The sequence below is a fragment of the Gavialis gangeticus genome, unplaced genomic scaffold, assembly GCF_001723915.1.
Source record: "Gavialis gangeticus isolate Ggan-Ray unplaced genomic scaffold, GavGan_comp1, whole genome shotgun sequence".
In the NCBI taxonomy this organism is placed as follows: Eukaryota; Metazoa; Chordata; order Crocodylia; family Gavialidae; genus Gavialis; species Gavialis gangeticus.
Genome location: NW_017728996.1, coordinates 39,765,480 through 39,785,512, shown reverse-complemented (window position 1 = coordinate 39,785,512; position 20,033 = coordinate 39,765,480). Strand labels below are relative to the sequence as shown.

The window sequence follows — 20,033 nt, the reverse complement described above, 5'->3', positions numbered from 1 at the left end:
GCTCACTGGCTAACTGGTGCCAATGCATGTCACACGTTGGTTTTTTTGTGCCTTATTTATCTCATTAGAAGTTCACTGCAATAGACTGTAAATCAGCAAATCAGTTGTTGTGAGAGAGCAACATGAACTAAAAGATTATCTGCATTGTAAATGAAGCTTTAAATTTTGGTTGCTATGACAATTAATGTTAGAACTGACAATGTAGAAGCAGGGATCACAATACCATTTGTTGTTTCCAGTATTGTGGGTTGAATGACTTTCTCTGCTTTTTGTTGTTTTGATAGCTGAAACAGCCTGCAGTTTCTTGTGACGTAAAGCTAAATCTAAGTGTGCATCTCTTCAAGTTACATTTTTAAAAATGCAGTAGCACTTTAACAATTCAATGATGATACATACATATATCTAGAAGCTTCTTCCTACCAAGTGCAGAGTTCAGAACTGAAATGCATGTGTGTTTTGAGAATCCTGTAACATGCACAATGAAAGAAAGAAAGCTTTAGGGATCGCTAAGGTCATTGTTGTGATCAGAATCATGTCCTCATCTGAACAGGAGAGGATAATAGTTGGAATAATACATTTTAATATTCTGAAGCAGTTTGTTTCCTGTAGTACCCAGTAAAGCTTCTAAATCACCTGGGTGTGGAAAAATGAAGGGAAAATGTACGTTATGATCATTGTGCTTGTAATTTGTTCCACCAAAAACTCCCTTCTAACATGAGTCGCAACTTCCGATTTATTTAACATGTTACTTGAACAGTTCAATAGCAAGGACAGATGTGTTGCCTTGAGTTAAGATTTGGAATTCAAAGTGCTCTACTTGCAGCACAATGCAGTGCTGCACACTTATGAAATCACAATATTGGAATGAAGCCTCAGGGTGCACAAAAGCTATCCCAAGCACATGCCCATCTGGTCTCTTTTGAAAACCTCCAGTGAGATTCCACAATTTCCCTAGTCAATGGGCTGCACTGTCCTACTGTTCCTACACCTCCAGAAACTAATGTCCCCCTCTACCTTTCTAACTGTTAACATACAGACTTTGAGCTGCTGCCAAACTTTAGTTTCACGTATCTACTCTGTTTCAGGGGTTCTCCATGCAGTTTCTTACAGTAAATTGATATGATCTCTTCTGCTTCTCCTGTCTACCAGGTCTGACTGCAGGTTCTTTAATGACATTCACCTCAATTAAAGTCTAATACTATCCTTTGGAAAATTCCAATTGCTTTTCATTTAACTTTGGATAAGGCCTCAACTTGTACCTCTTGCTTTCGCACAGAGCAGGGTGTTCCAGGTCAGATCTAAAAATGTTGGCAGAAAATCATCTAAAAGCTCAGCTTGCAAAGCCTCTTCCTTCTCTTTATTAATATTTTGACCCTCTTTTCTCTACCTATTTCCATTTGTCTGCTATCTTCATTTTTTTCTTGAGTAGGTCCTATTCATATGAAAATTGCAGTGTTTCAGGCAAAGGTTTGATTATGTATAACTGTAGTATGAATAATATCCTATCTGTTAGCCTGGTGGTTGATTTGGTGCTTGCAAGTATTTTAGCAACACCTTGTGAGAATTCAGGTGTTGTCTGTTTGTCAGGGTATTCAACTCCTCAAAAGATTTCTGAATATATTTTTTCAGCAGCAAGTGAAAAGTTTAGGTGAGTTTAGGTCCTTCATTCTCTAGCTCCTTAACACCCCTTTATCTCTTAAATCCCCCTACTACTCCACAGTTTTGTACCTTAGTCATTAACCTCTAATGTGCCTTTTTTTCAGGCAAGTTTCCTGCCCAAAGAAAATTCAGCAGTCTTTTTATCTCTCTTACTAGTTTTATCAAAGAGCGCAAGCTTGTTAGAAAATAATAGGTGATTAAGAATGAACAGTGGTTCAAAAAGCCAAAGAGCAGTCTTATTTTAATAAATGCTCCCAAATTGTTCTCTTAAAATATCTAACTCTTTCTTAGATGAAAATAATTGGGCTGAATTTTTGTGCTTGTCTTTTCTCTTTCCCTAGGTAATGATGCTATTTTGGACAGTTTATAGTTCTCAGATGCCTTGTATGTTGTCTGAGGTTTCTTCAACCTGTCTCTCTTTCCCTTCTTTGGTTCAGGATATCACATCCTGTTCTAACTGAAAGGGTTTCTAACCATTTAGGACTTCTTATCATGCTTAGAAACATTAATCCAGATCAAGTTACGGTGAGGTTCCTTCTCATTAAATCCCATTCTTATTCAGAACTGAAGTGAAACTGAGTTCAGTTTAGATCACTTTAGAATTTTAATTCACTTATAAGTTATGCTTGTTTGTCTGGAGCAAAATTAGACTCCATATAAGAGTAAAACTTTAGTAGCTATACTGAGGGCACAGAATATGTTAATACCCATCTCGATATGAGCCAACATTGACATGCAAACAAATAAGATTTTGTATATGTCCATGTGAAATTTCTATACTAATTATTTGCTTGTGCAATTTTTAGATGGCCTGCTGAAAAACCTAGCCACAAAATTTGGGGTAATTTGTTTTTACAGCTGTTCAGGAATAAGGACAGCAATATGAATTTACAGAAATCCTATGATTTACAAATACCAACATCATTGGTCCATTTTGGTTCTCTTAGTTTTTGATATAGGTTAGGGACAGAAATTACACACAAACTGGTATAAGTGATTGGAAACCAGTTCAAATCTGTAACAACAGAAGTTCAATTCATGTAAATTGCTTTCAAAATGGCCAAAACTGATTTAAGATAAACCTGGATGGATGCAGTTTCAGACTTCACTGATTTAGGTTAAATTGGTTTATTGAACTCTTGTTCCAGATACAAGTTAACTCAGTCCTGCAGCATCCCAGGATGCTTTGCACCTCCCTTGCAAACTCTCCCTCACAAGGCTGCCTTGGCCCAAGCTGTCTGTTTCCGCTGAGCACGGAGGGCAGCTCTAGTGCTCCCCTCCCCACCCCATCCTCCCCAACTTCTTGCCTGGGCCACTGCAGGCATGTGGCTTTATTTCTGGAATCAAAAGTGAATGTCTGTTCACTTGCTTACTTGTTCAGTCTACACAGCTTAGACTAACCTGCAAAGATTGAATTGATTCAGCCTCAGGCTTTTTGACTATCTGTACTTATCCATAATGTTCAACCTCCTCCATTCTATACTTCTCTGCATGTTCCTATGTATATGTAGAGATTTTGGACCAAAGATACTTGTAGAATAGTTTTTCCATTACTTTTGCTGCATTTTTACATTGGAAAGTTGAACTGCATCTTCTGCAGTTGGCTTCAGTCATGCTAGAAACTGAGAAGGCTTCAAATCATGCACTTCCTGCAGTGTCATAATTGGGTGGGTGAGAGAGTGGGGGACAGGGGGTAGGGGCCAGTGGGTGTGATGGGGGCAACTGCTCTGGGCTCCTGCTTGGAGGCAGAGGAGATGGGGATGGGGGCAGGGGGCACCAAAGCAGCTGCTGTTGGGAGCTGCACATTCACATTCATAGATTGTAAGGCCAGAAGGGACCCTGGAATATCATTGGGTCCAGTCCCCTGCACCAAGCAGGAAAGACAGCTGGGGGTCAGGTGACCCTAGCAAGGTGACTGTGTAGTCCCCTCTTGAAGATTTCCAGGGTAGGTGATTGCACCACCTCCTGGAGGGAGCTTATTCCACAGTCTGGACATGCTGACTGAGCAAGTTTTTCCTAATGTTGATCCTGAATCGGTCTTCCTGGAGTATGTGGCCATTGCTCCTAGTTTTCCCCTTGAGTGCCCTGGCGAACAGTTGCTCACCAAGCCCTTGATGTACTCCCCTAGTGCAGTAGTAAGCTGCTACCAGGTCCCCTCTCAGCCTTCTTTTCTTCAGGCTGAAGAGTCCCAGATCCCTCAGCCCATCATCGTACGGCTTGCTGTGTAAGACTCTGATTATAGGGGTGGCTCTTCTTTGGATTCTCTCAAGCTTGTCCATGTTCTTGTTCAAGTGTGGTGCCCAGAACTGGAAGCAGTACTCCAGCTGTGGTATTTTGCTACTTCTGCTTGGCTCCAGGTCTCTGGCCATGTCCCTAAACTGCTGGCTTCCTGATTTTGGCTTTTTTTATTTAGATTCCTTTCATTGCTGCTTTTTTATTCATAAAAAAATCACATTTATGAGAGAGATACCACACCTCCTAGACTTTCACAGAAGGGATGGTTAAAAACTTTTTAAGCAAAACTTTTCCTCATAAGTAAGCTAAAGAAATATGGTGTAGATGAAACTATTGTAAGGTGGAAGCTCGCAGTGTTTGGATAATTTTGCTCAAAAGGTAGTCATCACCAGTGTGTTGACACTTAAGTGGAAGGAGGTATCAAGTGAGGTTCCCAGGTGGTCTGTCCTGTGTCTAGTGTTGCCCAATATCTGTATTAATGACTTGAAGAATGGAATTGAGTGCAAGTGTCATCAAGATGGTGGGGTATCAGACAGCTTGGAGGATAGAGTTAAGATTCAAAATGACTGATAAATTGGAGAAACGGTGTACAATTAAATTAGATGAAATTCTGCAAAGGTAAGTGCAAAGTACAGTGCTTGGAATGAAACAGTCAAATACAGAAATGCAAACTGGCTAGGCAGGGTTATAGGGGCTCACAACCTGAATATGAGTCGATAGTGTAATATTGTTTCACAAAAAGCACACTGGGATGTACTAACAGGAGGGTCCCATGCAAGTCACAGGAAGTGAATATAGCACTCTGTAGCACTAGTGAAGCCTAGCTTGGAGCTCTGTGTCCAGTTTTAGATACGGCACACTTAAGAAAGATGTGGACAAATTGGAAAGAGTTCAGAGGAGAGCAACAACAATTATTAGGATTTGAGTAGAACTGGGGATATTTGATCTGAAGAAGAAAAGATTGGGGACAGAGAGTGATTAGTCTTTAAATAAAATAGGGTTGATTTAAAGAGGATAGTGATCAATTTTTCCCTATATCCACAGGGGACAGATAAGAAGTAAAGACCTTACCTGGCAACAGGAGAGATTTAGGTTAGATATAAGAACGAGGTTTCAAACTTAAGTACTGGAACAGACTGTTGAGGGAGGTTAGGATTTCCAGTGCAGGTTAGATAAACATATGCCTTGTATGGTTTAAGCAGGGATGTTCCTGCTTTAAGAAAGGGATTAAACTACATGGCCCTCCTGAGGTCCCTTCCAATTCAATTTTTTTGTGGTACCATTTTTCTGACAAAAACTGGTATTTTGTCAAAATCTAAACTTTCTATGGAACTTTTCTTTTGGAAAAATCATAATGCAGATGTACATTTTGAGTTGACATTTGTCTCAATCTCTCTGAGACATGAGGTTGCAGTCATGGAACTTGTCATCCCGGGCTCGGTAAGCTCTGTTTGTCCCCTCATGAGCCCTACTTACCAACGGGACTAAATCTCCCATAACACATGGAGTTTCTCTGACTCGGCTGATGCATCCAGGTAATTCCCCAAATGACTGACAAAGTGAAGTTAAATGTTTTTAATCAAACTTTTTTGAACTGTTCATTCTGCAGACAGTTTAACTATATTGGTTTATTGTTCCTTCTGAAATCACAAAAAATGTCAAAATATCAGAATTTTTTGTGGGATGAAACTTCTGTTTTCCCATTAACTCTGTTCATAACTAGAGCCCAGGAGGACTGTAGTTCAACCTCCTGTTGTGGAAATTTCTCTGAGCAAACTCAAACCCAAAACTTCCCGAAGTTTTAGGCCAAGGTTCCGCGGCTCCGGATGCCTTGCCTCCAAGCTGGGTAAACCAGCTTTCACTGTCAGCTCTGATGTTTAGGTTTGAAAAGGCACTCTAGTGAATTGCAGGATTTTAGTCTTCTACAGGTCCTCCCCTAGATTTCCATCCTTAGACTTTAAATGCTATTGCCACAGCCCATGAGGCATATATGGTCTCAAATGCATGCCAGCTGATATCAAAATATTTTCACTTCTCAAGCCAATTACACCTTTAGGCTCCGGTGCTGATTCCTCACTTACAAGGGGAAAAGAGTTTTGCTCTTTTCTCAAAATCTGCAAGATTTCCTTTACCATTGTAGGTGCCATTGATCTTGTCTTCTGCTGTGAAGCACCCAAAAAAAATGGGAATATGGGATCATATGAAAATAGGGCTGGAAGGGACCTCAGGAAGTCATCTAGTTTGGTCTCCTGCTCAAGGCAGGAACAGCCCTAACTAAATCATCCCAGTCAACTGTCTATCTAACCTTCGCATGAAAATTTCCAGAAATGAAGATACCACAATATCTCTAGGTAGCCTATTCCAATATTTGACCGCCCTCATAGTCGGAAAGTTCTAATTGCCACCCTAAAATTCTTCTGCTGCAGTTTAAGGCCATTGCTCCTAGTCCTTTCCCTTACAGCCACAGAGAAAAGGCTATCTCTATCCTCTTTATAATCTCTCTTCTTGTATTTGAAGACTGTAATAAAATCACTCCTCAGTCTTCCCAGTCCACTAATAATTTTGTCACTCTCAGCTGGACTCTTTCTAGTCTGACCATATTGTTCTTGAAATATGGAGCCCCAAACCGGACATGGTAATCCAAGTGAGGCCTCATCAGTGCTGAACAAAGTGGCGGAATTTACTTTCCTTGATTTGCAAGAGAGACCCCTAGTAATATGACCCAGAATATTGTTGGCTTTTCTTTTGCAACAAGGACATGTCATAAATGGTTTCTCTCCAGCTTTGACACCTTGGAAACAATCCTAAAGATAAAAAGCATCAGTCTTAGAAAGCTGATCCAAGGAAAACAACTACTTTGGCACTGAAGGACTTCGTTCCAATCTGACCCCTAAGTCCCTTTTGCTGGTGCTGAAATGGTCTCTGGTGTATCATGTCAGAGTGGTCCTTATTCTCTAATACTATTTTTCCAGCATACTAGCCCTGGCGCCTATTCCACTTATAGGCTACAGTCAAAAAGCCCGAGGCTGTATTGAACTGATAAGCAAGTGAACAGACATTCAGTTTTGATTCCAGAAATGAAGCCACATGCCTGCAGTGGTCCAGGCCAGAAGCCAGGGGTGCACTAGAGCATGCCTCTCTACTTGGCTGGACCAGACAGCTTGGGCCAAGGCTAGGCCACCCCACCCTGCAAAGGGAGGTTTGTGGGGGGAAGTGCAAACTGTCATGGGATTCTGGGGGATTGTGTGTTAACTCAGATCTGAAGTTCAGTAGAGTGTGTTAGTTCTGCACCATGGATCCCATGGAAGGAAGCAGAACCTCAGCTCTCTAGACAGCAGAGCAAGGATTTGAACCCAGACTGCTCAAATCCCAGGCTAGTGCTTTGTGCCCCAGAGCAGTTGAAGGCTGTCTGGCAAAAGGACTTGGTAACTAGTTTTCTTAATTTAGACAGAAATGAAAGGGATCTACTGTGGTGCTTGTGTTTAAATGGAAATCATCAAACTTTATTGCAATTAAGCAGTAACTGAGCTCTCTGCAGTCTTTCCTGGTGCTGATTACTGCAACACTGGTTTTCCTTAGGTGTCTTACATAGTTTCTGTTTCCAAAGATTTATTTATGACAATAAAGACCTGAGAGTAACTTTTGTAATTGCAGCAGCCTTCATCTTTGTCATGGCCCCCACCATGAGCCTGGGAGTTTGTGGGGTGTCATATGGTTTTTCTTTTTATTTTACTGATATGGCATCTGTAGTTGTGTGGTAAAGCCCAGTGTTTTGCTGTATCCATTTATGTTCCTTTTCTCACTGTATAGATTATGTTATGCTGTCCTTGTATATCTATGATTTTTGGATGTGGTTTGGTCAAGGAAAGGGACTAGGTGGAACTGTTAAATCTGTCTTGTTGTTGTGATACTAAGGCAAGGACAACTACCACTTCCAGTTGCAGACAGAAGGGGCCACTGGTGGGATGGGCACCCAAGTTATAGTCTGCTTGTAATGGGGAAAATCAACTGCAGCTAAGGCAGCTGAAAGAAATGGCTCCTTAGCCATAGGAATACCCGGCGTCTCGGGGTGAGAGATTTCTGGGAGGTTCTTGTGACTCGACAGTAATTAGAACAGTGCAGATGAGAGGGAAGGCTGCCTGGGAAGTATTTTAGAGTCTGTCTGTGATGGAATCTGGTGTTCTGGATTTTCTCAGGCTTTGGAGGGGTCCACGTCCCCAGCAGTCACGGCTGGTAGAATCAGCAGGAAGGCTGATTGACAGGACTTTCAGGAGGGCTAGGATGTAGCCAGGTGAGAGGGTAAGAAACTTTGTTTAGCTTTGTGTTCTGTCTTCAAACTTATGGTCACTTTTGCTCGTATAATTCTTTTTTCTTGCATAATAAATCTGTTTGTTTTATCTTCTTATGGATTACTCTTTCCACAGAGACTCACTGGACAAGTGATGTTCCAGACTAGTCATTCTATAGAAATGGGGACCTCAAATTTCTTCCACTGTCCTAAGGGGGCAGATTCCCCTGCTGCCTGTGACTTGCAGTATAAGGGCAGTGGAGCTGGAGCTTGTGGGGATAAGAAGTTCTCAGGACAAACCTTGGTTGGTTCCTTGGGAGAAGCAGTGTGTCAGCTGGGAGACACTCAGGGGGCACCCCAGTGATGGGTTTATGACAATCTGTTTTATTCTGTTTTAGATTTTTCATTCCTACAAAACAAGAATCCAGCTATGGCATTTTTGTGCGTTTCATTTACATAAGCATATATGAAATCAGGGTTAGGAAGGGATGTTTTGTGAAGTCAAAATAGTGATGAAGGATTCTTTGTTCCTTTGTTCTTTGTGTGTATTTGCTTTTGTAACTGATTAATTGGCTAAATCTGTGTAGCTGGGTTTTTCCCTTCTGTTACTGGGGAGAGGCCATGTGAAAAGACTGTGGGACTAGGTACCTTTTAAGGTGAGTAATTTTAGGGCTATAAGGGGTGAAGAGACTCACCTGGGGGCCAGCTGCAGACCCACTCCTGAAAACCGCATCCTGCTAATGGGAACCTCCTGAGTGGGCAGGATCAAGTGATCAGAAAAGGGGAAGGGCCAAGGGACAAAAAAGCAGGTTCCCAGCTGCGAGTGGAGAGGAGAGGCCTGGAAGGGTAGTCAGGATGGACTGGCTATGGGGAAGGACAGAGGTCATGATTTTAGCCCTTAGGGCAGTTGGGGCCAGAAAGGTCTGATTCCCAAGAAACTGTCAGAGATTAAAAGTACTATTTTGCAATGGGGAAAATAATAAATGGTAATTAAAATATGCCAGTTTTGAGTTTCAGGGAGTTGGAAAGCATCCATCTAAAACTTGTGGTTCCAAAGTTTAAAATAGCTGTTTTCATCTGTAGATCTGCATTGGCTAATGTATGATTCAATCTAATATTTTCTGCTCGATGCGAACCATTAATGCAAGCAAAACATGGAAGACTGGAGGCTTTTCTGCCATAGTAAAACTTTGTAGAGATTTGACATGTTATCATCTTGCAAGAGAGGTGAGATGATGTAACAAGACCTCTTGTCATTAGCATTCAGTTCTATCCACAAATCCAACAAGAATAAAAATTTCTCATTTGCTGAAGTCGGTACACATTTATGTGATCCCAGTGCTTTGAATGAAAGGTGGTAAGCCAGGTAGCACTGTATTGGAAGGCTAAGTATCTGGGAGCATTTCTTTATAACAGTTTTTGAGTTTCATCAGTTAGTTGCATATATTTTTTCCTAATTTTCATGTGGTGCCGATTTGCTCAGTTTGGTTTTGGGAAAACCAAATTGAATACTTGACTTAATGGCACAAGCAGGCTGCCTGCTTCACAGCCAGCCTAAACAAAATATCAAACCTTCTGTGCCCTTCTGCTTATACCATATTCTAAGGCCAGGAACAAACATTACACTTAGACTGGTTTCTGATCAGTTATACCAGTAAATATCTGTAACAGAACAGAAGTTCAGCACACCTAGACTAGTTTAAAAATGGTGGAACCCGGTCTAATATTTCTCCCCTTCCTCCCCTCAACCAAATGGAAATGTGTGTTCTGTTCATTACCAGTTTAACTACACCACTTAGAGAAAATCATGTAACTTAGATCAGTTCCGCCTTGGGCTTTTTGTATGTCTGTACCCGAGAAAAAGACTTTACTTTGCCTGCTCCTTGACAACTGAGAGACTTGAACTTTCTCAGACCATTGAGAGAAACAGCTTCTACAGGTAGCAGAGCTTCTAAAAGGATCATGTCCAAGGATGGCCAGCCTGCAGTACCAATGCCACAAGTGAGACCGGCAGCTTGTGCGTGTGGTATGGGGATCAGGGAGCACAGCTGTTGGTAGGGAAGAGAGCATATTGGGCAGAGAAAGAGGTTAGAGTGGCACTCAGGGAGGGCATGGAGTTTAATTTATTGTACATTTGCCAAAAAAGTTGAACCCCACTATCTTGGGGGTCAGCAGAATGCCTATACTTGCCTCAACTACAACCAAAGCATTTAAGAAATGATGCACTCTCAGGTAACCAGGAACATGGAAAAACCTCTGAACACTCAAGTCTGGCTGGTACAGGTGAACCAACGAAGACATTATATAGATCAGTGGCCAGCAACCTTTTCAAGCCACAGGTTGGAACAGTCCAGTTTGGGTCCAGTGTGGGCTGGATGGCTATCATGGTGCATCAGTAGCAGGGGGCTTTCCTTGTCTGTGCTGAGGCCAGGGAGATGGGAGCTGTACCTGTGCCACTGTCACTTCTCCCAGCCCCACAACTTTTCAGCTGGGGTGTGAGTACAGCTTCTAGCTAGTGGGGAGAACTGCACGGAAATGGCAGCAGTGAGGATGCAGCTTCCAGCTTTCTGGTCCTGGCACAGGTCCCCAGTGGCCAGAATCTGTGCCCTTGCCATGGCTGGGGAGGCAGAAGGTGGGGGAGGCTAGGAAGTGGAGGAAAGAAGCATTGGCAGCAAGGCTATATCTGGAAATTGCCCAGCCCCAGCATGGGCATGGATGTGGACACAGACAAAACCCTCTGGCCCTGTGAGCTTAAAATCCAGTGGTTCCCAGGCCAGATCTGCCTCATGGACCATATGTTACCAACCCCTTGTATAATGCCGTAGCTTGAATTGCACCTGGAAGCAAATAGAATATGGCACTGTAGTTTGAAGAAAGCGTTTTACAGTCTGCTCTGGCCATCGCTGCAAAACTGTTAAGAAGCTTAGTTAAGCACTTGCTAGGTTTTGAGTAAAGAACCTTTAGACTGAACTGTGATAACACAGTTACAAAGATGTACGTAAGTCACAAGTTCTATAGTGGAGATGGATACAATCACTTTACCAGATGAAAATGAAAAAACCCCAGTAAAAATCTAGAAACAGTCAGGGATCCAAAATTATTTAAAAATTCTGGACCACTTTGCATAAAAGGTTGAAGTAGTTGATCCTTTTTAGTAATAACAAGAGCTACTTCTTTACCCTACTGTCTAAGACCCCGATTCATCGATTAAACATGCACTTAACTTTGATTTCCGCAGGATTTCACTGTGTGCTTACAATTAAACAGGTATAAGTGTTTGTCAGTATGGATTCTCCACCCTTTTTGGCTGCAGTATGAATAGTTGTACATGAAACTATTATAGTTTGTAAAATATATCATACTATAAGTTAAAGAACTGATTCTATCATGTTTCCCATGCATCCTGTTTCTAGAATTCTGCATTTGTTCTACAGTACAGTGATCATTATATTAACCCAGTGTTGCTACTTGATTTTAAAATATATGCTGATAAGCTTTATGCCAGCCCACTACAGAGCAGAGCTGAGTAGCTGGGAAGCCAGCTCAGTCAGCTTCCCTCTTTTCACTTCTCTTTAGGAGGTGTACATTTTTCCTTCCACTACCTCAAAAAAGTAGCAATTGAGCTAACAAGGGACATAACAAGATAGCTACTCTAGCAAATAGTGTTGACTTTAGTTTCACATGTTCCCTTCGAATGATAGGTAACCATATGAAGAAAATACCATTACCATTATGACAGCCGTCGACGTTTTTACTTGTATACATTAGCGCTCTGGCCGTATTCCAGTTAATTGAAAGCGATGGCATCTTTGCAGTATCTTGATGTACTGGTAGTTTCATGTGTTTTATCAGACATCTAATCCATCCAAAATCTTAGTTAATGAATTTTTACAGCAAATGTTCATTAGTGCTGCAGCAGAGGCCTAATAATAACATTATTAACTTAAATTGTCATATGGGGAATTTTCAGGTGACTTTTCTATGAAAAATCTGTTGGCCAGATATAAGGTAGCTTTTAGGCACTTTTGTATACATATTTATTGAAACATTACATTATTGGTCCTCTGTAGCTGGTCATGAAGATAAAAGTTTGTAAAGCACTTGACAGTGTTTTTAAGTATAGCAATGCCAGCACCTAAAGGACAAAAGGGTTCTCCCCCCCCACCACCAAAGGACAGTGTTTGAGTAGCTTCTCCAGTGTTTTCCTCTTGTAGTCATTTACATGCCTGCAAAATGGTACTGAAGCTTTGCAGCATTTCATACTCACTTTACACAAGTGTAAATGACTGTACAGAAAACCCTCACTATTTGCAGGTTCGGCATTTGCGGTTTCAAATATTCACAAATGCCAAACCCGCATCTTAAATACACTTAAAGGAGCACCTCAGGAGCTCTGTGCTTGCTGCCGCCACTGCTCCTGCTTCCATGCTCCCGCCATCACCAGGGCAGCCGTGCCCCCACCCCAAGAGCCGGAGGCACCGCGCTCATGAACGCAGTGCCTTATTTGCAGATTGTGCCATTCGCGGGGGATACGTTCTTGTATACCCTGCCAATGGTAAGGGTATCCTGTAAATTGCCTACAGGCCTAAATCTCTGGTGCTTTTCAATGTCCAGACCAGCATCCATGTGTGTGGGGCAGTGGGGAGGGGATTGACACTGGGAGATCCTGGTGTCAAACCCTCTCTCCCCACACCTGGAAAAAAAAAGCAGGGTGGCAGACATGGTAGCAGCATGCACTGCCCAAAACTGGAGCCTGGCTGGCCGGAGCCACACTCTACCTGCCAGCCAGGCTCCCTGCTCCAGGATCACCATGACTGCAGTCCCAAGAGGCCCCCATAAGGCTTCCAGCAGTGCTGTACTATTCTATTGCCAAATAAGAGTAACCACTGAAAAGTGCCCTCTATAACTGCAAACTTACGTTTCATATTTGTTAGTATTAGAACATAGTGCATTGACCATAGCACTGGATGAGACCTCTGGCTTACTCCAGTCTCCTCTCTTGCATGATTTTTTGTTCCTGTGCTGAGATGTCATATGAGACCTTTGAGGCTTCACTTAGTAAGATCCATCTTTTTTTCTTTTCTTTTTAATTTCCAGCCCATGTTTGTTTAATTGTTTCCTGTTCAGTCTTTATTTTGCTAGGCTCAACTAGTCAAGATCCCTCAGTCTTGAGGCAGGCTTTGCATTTCCTGTTCATTAGAATAAACTTTCTCTGAAAATATTTAAATTTGAAATCCTCTTTTTCAAATATGAGTGACCAAAATAGTGTATATTATTCCTGATGAGATTTCACCAATGTTTGAAGCAATTACATCTATATGTCTGTAAAGGCTTTCTACATCTAAAGGTCTACTTATTCCAATTTTAACCCTGCAAAGCAGAAACCAATTCGAAATTTTAGTGGGGAGGGGGTCGTGAAATTGTTTCTTATGTTTAACTACTGAATTTGTTTGATATGGTTGACAGGAAGATAGGTACATAACTCATCCCATCCATGACAGCACTGAAATATGCATTTAACTTTAATACATGCCAAGCATGTGTTGCACCATTTGTTTTCTGTGGGGTTTTTTTGTGGGGGGGTTGACCCCTGGATATCCAGGGGTGAAAAAAACCCATGGAAAAAAATGTGATGCAGTACGTGCTTGGGCAATGTGCCCTTGCAGTGCGGAGAACACTAGACCTTGCAGTATGTAGCGTGGCAGACGTGTTTGCAAAGCTACATACTGCACAACTGCGCCTGTCTGGATGTGCCCATAATGGGCAAAATAAAATGGAAGTTAATTCAAGTAAGCGAAGGGTCAGGAGCAGATGCTCCATGTTAGGAAGTAACCAGTTTTCCCTTAAGTAAATTACTATATTTATTGATTATAAGAATGTGTTCTTAATTTCTGCAAATGCATTAGAGATTTGCTCATTCCTTTCAATTATTCTTGATGCAACGTTTTCTGGTACTCAGGCAGCTGCTCCATCCTTAATAATTCATCATCTTGTACCTGGGCATACAGATGTTTTGAGCAATTAGTGACCTTCAGATATACATATCGTTATAACCAAGTGAATTAAAAGCTAAGTAATATATTAACTCCTACTTCCATTACTGCTGATGGCTTTCAGCTCATATCTGAAGCAGAACCAACCTCACGAATCTGACTGCTTAATTGTGATTTAATAACTTCACTTATTTCGCAAACGTGTGCAGAAGCATTCTAACTCAGAGTGCTTTGGCTTTAGAGGTAATATAATAACTGACTTAAAATGCTCATTTTAAAGTCTGTTGTAAACCTCTGTAGACTGTAAGGTGCGTTTCTCTTGGAGAAAAGAGGGAGAAGTTTCATGCACCAAAGTTCAAAGAAATCTGATATTGTTTTACTATTAGATAGTTTTATTTAGTATTTTCATTAAGTTAACTTTATTGTTAAAGGCAAGCTAAGTAACCTCTTTTACCTCTAAGTAAGCTACCCCTGCCCAATCTGCTGCTCTGCTTTCTGCTTCCTTCCCTGCATTCCCTCTCCCATCTGCTGCTTTGTTTCTGTTTCTTTGCCATGTCTGCCACTGTGCTGTTTGCCGCCTCCCTGATCCGCTGCATGCCACATACAGAGACTGTCCGTGGCATTTGTGGCACGTGCGCTACAGGTTGGCCACCCATGTTCTACCATATTCAGCCACAACTCAGAGCAGTGCATCAGTGCAGTGAAAAAGAGGAGGATGCTACTGCGGGAGACAGAACTTGACTTGAACGTTGCCTCATGAGTTGAGAAGCGTCAGCGATGGTAATCAGACATCAGACTTTCCATGTGAATATAAAAACAATACCAGTATAGTCTTCAGGAGTCTTTCCGCTGATTGGGGGGGTTTTTTTCTTCTTCCCCCCTGTGCTTTGGATCAAGCTTGGCCTGTTGTTCAGAGATCCTAGGTTTCTCTGGTCGTCTAAAATTCTTCAAATGAAAACATGTTTTGATTTATGAATTACTCTCTTTATCCATTTGGAAATTGCCTTGTTCCTTACCCCCAGGTTTTAGCAGCCTTTCATAATCTGAAGGGAATGGCTTTCTCTGGTCCATGCTATGCTTGTATTTGTGTCATTTGTTGGTATTACATAGCTTGTTCCACCTGTTTTGGGACAAAATAATTTTCCATTTTTGTTATTAAATTGGACTCTGGACCTCCCAACTGTAAAAATGTCAGTCTCTGATCAGATAGCAGCTGCTTAATTACAAGCATGGCTCAATATTATGAGAGAAATGGATAGACAGCGAAAGGCAAGGTATTTTATTACTTAATAGCAATATTAATTTTTAAATCCTGTTAACCTAACCCATTTTAATGTTTAGAGAACTTTATTTTCCCTAAAAAGAATTAAGGTAAAATAAAATATAAATCCTCTATCTTCTAATGCTTTCTCCTCTGATATGTATCAAATGGTCTCTATGCAGAATCACTTTTACTGTAATTTTCCGATTATACTACATTTAAACAATTTTTTTCTTTTCTTTTGATTTTTTGCATTGAGATTTGAGGCCACTTCCTAATAGTAAACCATTTGCCCTGCAGATGAATACCAAGGCTCTAATTCTGTTTTAAATTTGACCACTTTCCATATGCATTCCATATAGCTAAGCTACTTGTGTTGTGTTGTGCTATTTCTGAGAGTGAAGCTTTGAAATTGTTCTTGGAAAACCCTCCACTCTGGCTGCTCCATCCCCGCCGTCATGACGGCGCACCGCCGACTCCTGTCCAGAACGCTGTTGGGGCACTCTGGTTGTTTCAGACAACCAGCCAGAGTGCGAATAAAGAGTTACAAACAGACGGACAAAGGCTTTTACAATATTAGAATGGCCCCATCCGTTCTGAGAGGAACGGTCATCCTTTAGACGAGAAAGTGCTAATATCAGCATTTGGAAGATACCTGCTCCAAGTAGACACAGTGAGAGCGAGGCAGTGTTAATAAGTTTGGAGAGCAAAAGCAGTGGAGTGAAGGTTTGGTGTAGGAGGGCCTGTGTTCATTTGATTAGAACAGAAAGTCTGGTAGCCAGCTGGGTTCTGAGATTCTTATTTGTAATGAGTCACTGCTTTTTTTCCGTGTAGTTTGTTTTCTTTCCTTGCTAACGGTCTTTCTTTCCTCTCCCATCTGGGTGTGTTTTTTACTGCAAAAAGTGGTTTTCTGGCATAAAAGAATTATTTTGAAAGTCTGATTTTTGCCTAAATTGAAGCAAACTGAGAAAACAGAGTTTGCCTGCTTGTATTAGAAGGTTCTCTCAGCTTCCACATGGAGCAGAGGTTGTATAGGGAAGGCTTTGTGGCGGGCAGATGGTCATTCGCTTGAAAAAAGGGGCAGCTCGTAATATCTATGTCAAGTAGCACAAGGCCTGATATTTTCCTTATACTATTTGTTCTAATATAAATGCTTCTGGAAGCTCTTGGTTACCTAATTGCCATCAACAATCTGGCTTGCCTGAGCTGCATAGGTGACAGAGGCTCGGAGGAGTTGCCTCTTACTGAGCTTAGGGGTTTGCTCAATTTACCCTCCTAAAATTTGGAGTTCTGCATTTCAGAAGCCTGCAGGAAAAGCACCCGTCGTTTATTAGTATCACAACGTTGTACACTGGCCTGCTAGCCAGTAACTTTCGTACAGATTGGCAAGAACAGCTGGCGAATGTCAGTGGGAAGAGGGAGGGTATAGAATAGCACATAAGCATAAGGGTGCTTGTACATATGATGCAAGTTTAATCCCCCAGCTTTTATTCTATGCTCCCTAAATTAAAACAGGTATAGAATAAAACCCTGAGGACTAAACCATTTCAATTTTTCTATCACATTATGGCAAGGGGCCCAAACTTTTTTTTTTTTGGCAGAGCCTGCCCACCTCTCCCATGGCCAGGGGGCAAGTCGCCGGCAGGCCAAGCAGCTCATGAACTGCAGGGGGCCCTAGTCCTTCCCTCTACAGCAGCAGCACTGTCTGGGGCTGGCCAGGCAGGCTGCTAGTGGGTCAGGGGCTATCCCAGGTCGCATGATGCAACTCCCCCACTAGCCCTACCAGCACCTCGTGTGCTACCCTTGCCACCTTCTGCTGCCATCAGTGCTGCCAGCCTCCCATAGTGCCCTTGGTGCCAGCCAGCTAGTTCCCAGACAGTACCAGGCATCCTGCTGGCTGTGGCAAGCTTCTAAAATCACAAGCGGCAAGGGGCCTGATCCTGCTTCTGGCAGAACCTGCCTGCCCTCCCCATGGCAGGGGGGTGAGCTGCCAGAGGGCTGAGCAGCTCTGAGCTGTTGGGGCCCCAGTTCTTCCTTCTGGGGTGGCAGTACCCCCTAGGGCTGCCCAGACAGGCTGCTAGCAGGCCAGGTGCTACCCCAGTTTGGGGGCAGCACCCAGCCAGATCCAACTCTTCCCTGAGCCCATCGGGACTTTCAGCACCCCATGCACTATCCCAGCCACCTACTCCAGCTGCCAGCACAAGCAGCCACCCTCCTGCCACTTCCCTGTGCTGCTCCAGGGGCAAGCCAGCCCACTCCCAGGCAGTCCCAGGTGGCAGGAAGGCGGTGCGGACAGTATGCAGAGCACTGGAGGTGCCAGCGGACTCGGGAAAGGTTGGATCTAGCCAAGTGCTGCCTACAAGCTGAGACAGTACCCAGCCTGCTAGCAGCTCACCCAGCCAACCCCAGGAAGTGCTGCCACTGTGGAGGAAGGACTGGGGTCCCATGCAGCTCAGGGGCTGCTCAGCCCAGTGGCAGCTCACCCCCTAGCCATGGGAGAGGTGGGCAAGCTCCATGAAGGAGAGAGAGAAAAAAAAACCGTTGGGCTCCTTGCCACTTATGCCTGCTGAAGTCAGAAGATGTGAGGGGCCGTATCCTTTTTTTTGGTGGGCCCTGCCCGCCTCTCCTGCGGCGGGGTGGGAGAGCTGTTAGATTAAAGGCTGCAATGTTACAAGCAGCAGCATTGCAAGCTAAACTACATGGCGTTGTAGTTTAGTTTGCAATATTGCAAACTCATTTGAAAACCCTGGACCTCATGCACATGTAATGTGTGATGCTATTAAGCCACACGAAGGAAATTTTTGTCACGTGTACTTGGTGACAATCATCACATGTACAAGCACCCAATGAGAGCTTCCTGCTAGAACAACTGTCCCTCCACTGTACGGTTGTGGCTTTGGGATTTTGGGTTGGCGATTGCATTTCTTTAGGCAGGAGGCTAGTGTTCTCTGGCTTCTTAATTACTTTTTACTGTATAGGAAGTAATGGGCAGTTGGATAATGCCTGTTGTCTTTCAGTAAATGTGCAGTGTTAGCCTTTGGTCCATTTGCCAACATGTTGTGCTCTTTGCCTACATTAATGAGAGGCATTATCTAAGGGAATGTCCAAATATTTCCTCTTCCTATGAAAGATTCTGTCAAGATGAACTTTTCCAATACAAAGAAATGTCTCTTTTGGGAAAAGAACTACTAAGACTGTTTACATGACTGCTGTTGTGATTAGTGTTCTGATAATTAAGTAACCATGACAGCAATACTAAGGTGATTCATGATGTCATAAGTACAAGGAGAAGTGTGTCCTGCTCTCCGTGCTAAAAGGAATCAACCCCATCAACAAAACCTTATTCCTATTAAATTTTTATTTTGGTCTGAATGACTTAGGAGAACAGGATTTAAGGAATACTTTCAAGTCATTGTTTTGTTTCTTTCCCAAGTTGTAGCTGAGCAAAAGTTAGCAAGATGTATATGTCTCATTGGTGATCTCCATGGTGGTTTCAAACTAATCTTTATCTCAGAATTCTTCAGCACAACTGATTGCGTGTTAAGGCCGAGGATAAATTAGTAAGGGATGGATTGATTTATCTCTTAGCCTGGGGAAGCCCTTTCAGGTCAAATCTAGGGATATTGACTGAGCAGAAGGTGGAAGCCTGCACTGCTGCCGTTGCTGTACCTCATTCTGGGGAAAGATTACTTCAATTTCTAGTTTTGTCCAATCTGTCACTTCACCCCAATATTAAGTTAAATAAAATTTAGTGAGGCACTTTAACAAAGTATTCTTATAGCTGAGTTCTGGATTCAGGCATGAACAGCATCCATTTCCTGAACAAACTTACATAACCTTTTGTGGATCTCATCCCTCCAGCACATGGTGGATGCACTCTCTACTTAAGTAATCTGAGGTTTGTGTAATATTTTATATAGTGCTTAATCTGTTAAATATATCTCCTTGGTTTGGGTCTTGTTCTCCAGTCATGGGAAATGGTGAAGAATCAAGACTGCTATACTAAGTGATCAGTTATGTGTGTTTTAAATGTATTAAAGTGAAGTTAGGAAAAAGTAGAGTAGGAAGGAGAGTAGCTCTGCATGAGTAAAGCTGGTCTGAAGTGGTTTCACTGGCCCAAAGGCCCATATCTATACACAAATGGTTGAGATTTTGATTGCAAACTCCAAAAAGCAAGATTTCATTCTGAGTCATGATTTGCTCTATAGATTACCACATGGTTATGAGGAGGCAAATAGGTGGACTTTTGGCAAATAGGTGGATTGACAGGGGAATGAGATATAGAATGGGAATGTGTTGTATTGTCTAGCAGCAGGGAAAAAGAGGGAGTTTTAAAGTGCTGATACCTTCAGGATAGGAATCCAAACTTCAGGCTTGTCAGCCAAAGCCCTACTGGGGGTTCATCCATTTCTATTAGTTGCAGAGTTTTGGACAACAAGTTATGAGGTCCATCTCCCTGCCTATGAAGCACTGTTCCCAGAGTAAAACTTTTTGAATGAAATCCTGACCCAATTAAAGTCATGGGAACTTTGTCATTAACTTTAATGGGGTCATGATTTGCCCCCATGTTTTTTGTCTGTGCATACTCTGTAACTTA

The 20,033-nt window shown here is 42.4% G+C and overlaps 1 protein-coding gene across 2 annotated transcripts in view; it reads left to right on the top strand.

Moving 5' to 3' along the window:
* Positions 1–20,033, top strand: part of OTUD7A (OTU deubiquitinase 7A) — a 224,118-nt gene that overhangs the window by 8,435 nt on the left and 195,650 nt on the right. The window contains exon 1 of one of the 2 annotated variants that reach the window (XM_019504355.1): positions 14,449–14,461. The exons of the other annotated variant lie outside the window; for it this stretch is intronic. The gene's annotated coding sequence lies outside the window, so the exon portion shown is untranslated. Of the gene's footprint in view, positions 1–14,448; positions 14,462–20,033 lie in introns of those variants that run through there. 2 annotated transcript variants of the gene reach the window in all.